Below are 4169 nucleotides of genomic sequence, written 5' to 3'. Positions count from 1 at the left end.
TCTTCCTGCGTGGCTCAGCTTCTTCACAGCCGTTCTGAGTAGCCACCAAGCCCAGGTTCTGGCTTGGGACTTGGCCCTTTTGGTCTCCCGGCTAATGTGTGTTCTTGATTCAATAAATTGAGTACTTATGATCCACGAAGGTGGTGTGTACTGAGTGAGTTTCTCTTGGCTTGCTTAAACATCCCATTGACCGTGACCAGAAGGAAAGATTTTTGAGGAAGAGGGATAGAAAGATGAGAAGAGGAATGGAGACATGGGGTTAGGAGAGCTGGGAAAATGCTGCGCCAATGAACCTAGTCCAGGGGTGGGCAACCCCTGGCACGCGTGCCAAACATGGCACACCAGTAACTTTTGCTGACACGCAAAACCCTCTTATAGTCTTCCATTTACAATTTTTTTCTTAATATCGACTTTTTTATTTTTCAGATAAATTCAGTGTAGGTGCATCTTAGATAAATAAATAATTTTACATAGCAAGTTATCTTAAAGACCATAGACATGGATTGACGAGAGAGGGGAAGAGCAATTTCTATGCCTCTGCCTTAACTCTCCCTGCCTTCCTAGATCCGACCAGTGTTTTGGTTTCATCCACATACGCTTGTGAATCTTTGTTCTCAGGGATGAATTTTGTTAAGTCTCATAATAGGAGTAGCCTGACGGATGAAAGTAGTAGCTCGTGCATATCTCTGAAGGTCACGAAATATAAACCTGATGTAAAATCTCTGTCATCAGTGATGCAGCATCAAAAGTCCCACTGTTAATATCAAACGGAGTCATAAAGTTTTCTGTCAGACTATCAGTGTACATGTATACATTAAAAATAAATGTATTTTTCATCATCATATACTGTGTTTTTGTCGCTCGAATGAATTTTATTATTTCTTCAAGGTTCTTCACATACGTACACCTTAAGAAATATCAAGTAGGCGTAACATGTACTCAAAAAATTAGGGTTGGCACGCAGAAGAATTTTGAGTCAGAGATTTTGCTGGTTTTGGCACGCACTCACAAAAAGGTTGCCCACCCCTGACCTAGTCGGTAAACAGGCTGTTCATCCTTTTAAGAGTGGGTGGTAGTATGCATAAAAAGCAGCGTGTCTTCCCGTAAGTACTGTGACTTGGGGCCAGTATGCTGGCTCTCCTATTCACTAGTCTTCCTGTGTGTGCGCCTCTCCAGCCCACTAGTAGGGTTGCATTACTTGAATAGTATTTGGTTTTGGTTTTCAGATGTGTTAGCAGTGATTGTAGGCTAGCTGCACTTAATAGGTTATGTAAGGTAAATTAGAATTGGTAACCACATCCTTGATACCCAGTTACTGTTTCCCACCATAGTTGGTTATTTGCAAGCGTTTAATTAATATATTCATAAAAGCACATGCAAGCTACATCAAAGCTGAAATCACAGAATAACTTGCAAACAAGACAGAGTTGCTGCTAACTGCAAAATCTTGTGGATTAGAGCGGGTGGTCATGGATTCTTTATCCCTTGGCCTGGTCCAGGGCACTCCTAACTGTGATGTGCTCATATAACAATTTTATAGGATTAGCTTTCTGCTATTCCAAGCAGAAATTTTAACACATGAAAATATCTTGCCATAAGCACAATGAGTAGAAATGGTTGAATGAGGAAAATAGCTAAACTGAACTGCTACAGCCTTTTCCCAGTTTTCTTCATTTCTTAATGTATTTAATTTCCCCATTCTGCTATAGGAATTTTCCAGAGTTCTAAGGCTTTTTTCCCCCCTCTTCTTCCTCTATAGCATTAAAGTTGACCACAGATCATTTTTAATAAGACTTTTAATAAGTACTTTGTTAATAAACAGGACCAAGTACTGTTCTTGTGTGGAAGTAGTTGAATAGCAAAAAAGTCCATGTATCTTCCAGTGACCATACACCCCATGGTGCCATCCCATCTCCACCTTCTGACCAGTTATGATTATGCCTCCAGTTAGCATCTTTCATGTATAATTTACTTCTGGTGATTGCGTGTCTCCTACTAATTTGTAACCCACAAAGTCTGGCCATGCCCATTGTGTTCACTGATGCTCTCCAGTGCGTAGTACAGTGTCTGCCACATGTTGTTACTTTGCATTTGTTGAATGGGAATTATTCCATAACCTAGAATTACTTAGAGATTTATTTAGACTTTGATTAATTTAGATAGCCCACAGACCATTTATTCCTGTAATTATTGGTCCATTGTTGCAGCAAGTCTGGTCCTTGCAACAGCAATAATACAACTTGCTATAATAACTTCTTCACTACCAAATTTCATTAATTTATTATTAATCAGAAAATACCCAAAGTGAATACTTCATGCATATAGAAAACTGTGTAGGCAGGAGCCTTGTAAAGTGGAAATGTTCTATTATTTTAATACATAACACATTCAACACATGCTGATTAAAGTAAATCAAATTCAGCATACAAACTACTCTCACCATCCTTGGAGTTCACATTTCCCAGAAGCATGCTAGAGTTGTTGCATGTTTTCTTCAGCCTCAGAATTGGAAGTCTGCATGTATTGCCCAGATTAATCTTAAATTATCTAGTTACCTGAAAACAAGTGTGTTGCATAGTAAGCCTTGATTATGGTTTATGGTGCCAGGTCTGGCCTGTGAGGCCTGAAAGAATTTCTTTATATCTTTTATTTGACCTGCAATGTCTAGGGGAAACTCAGAACTAAATTCTAGTCAATATGGAACTGTTTTGTTCTGCAATTTTATTTCCTTATGCTATTGTCAGTACAGCTATAAGACCATCATCTCCTGCCCTCCCCCATGAAAAAAACAAATACTTCCTTTCTCAAAGTGAATTCGTTTCACTGTACTTATTTTTCTCTGTTTGAAAAACAGAAACAACACATCAGCATTTCCTTATTGACTTTAAAAAACAAACTTAGTTTGTTAGGAATATGGAAATGTTTTCTGGAATAGGACTGGAATTTGAAAATGAAGGAGAAAGCTTAAGACCCTAGATTCCAGAGAAGTGATATCTATATAATTTACAAATTGAGAAAATATAGAGCAGTCTTAGAGATGACAGAGGTGTTCTAACTTACAACCTTTATCCAAAGCCATTAGCAGTTGTTTTTTTTTACAAGATATCTCCTTGTATTGTGTTCCTCTGTTGCCACTTATGATTACTTTACATATTAAACAGTATTGTCAAAATTAAGGATCAAGAGCTCTATGATAACATTAAAGTATCCTCTAGAGCAGTGGTCGGCAAACTCATTAGTCAACAGAGCCAAATATAAACAGTACAACGATTGAAATTTCTTTTGAAAGCCAAATTTTTTAAACTTAAACTATATAGGTAACTTAAACTATATAGGTAGGTACATTGTTATTAACTTAATTAGGGTACTCCTAAGGCTTAGGAAGAGCCACACTCAAGAGGCCAAAGAGCCGCATGTGACTCGAGAGCCGCAGTTTGCCGACCACGGCTCTAGAGAAAAGTGAAAAAGACTCTGTTTAAACCAATTGTTCTAAAAAAATTTTTCTGGGAGTGCAAACTCGTGAGGCCTCACCCCAAATTAACAAGTCCTCTGGGCAATTCTGATGAATGCTAAGGTTTGGTTTAAATCACGAAATAATTTCTTTTCCAAAATACATGTAATTTGTAGATATAACATTGGGTAGAAAATAGGCTTCTTTTGGAGAAAATACTCCATTCCTGGTATTTCCAATTTCTATAATATTATGTCCTATCTAAGAAAATTATACTCATTGTTCATGAACCTACCTTAATATTTATTCCTCTGTGAACCTTTCTCAGTCCTTTATCTATAAAGTGATGTTTTCTTGCTGTCATTGTTCTCGTTCAAAGATGCTAGTCACGATTGTGGATGTAACCAGGCATTGAAGTAACAACTATAGTATTTATAGATTCTTCATGCTCTAAATAGGTTGATAATCTTGAACACAGTAATTATGAGAAATTGGCTAGAATCAACTGGTTTTCAAAGAGAGTGTTTTTAAAAATCCCACTAACATGAACAGTTTGCTGAAAATATTAAAATATTAAAAACTGTGACAACAAATCCATTATTAGGGCAGAGACTTTTAAATGAAAAATCCTAAAACAAAACATCGGCCTAAATAATCAACACAATTCCTTTTAGCAGAAATGCTGGATAAGTGTGATTTAAATTCTCTGTCTTTTCAA

The sequence above is a fragment of the Myotis lucifugus genome, unplaced genomic scaffold (assembly GCF_000147115.1).
Source record: "Myotis lucifugus unplaced genomic scaffold, Myoluc2.0 scaffold_113, whole genome shotgun sequence".
Taxonomy (NCBI): Eukaryota; Metazoa; Chordata; class Mammalia; order Chiroptera; family Vespertilionidae; genus Myotis; species Myotis lucifugus.
The sequence above is the reverse complement of the archived record's forward strand: the minus strand, read 5'-3'. Positions refer to the sequence as shown.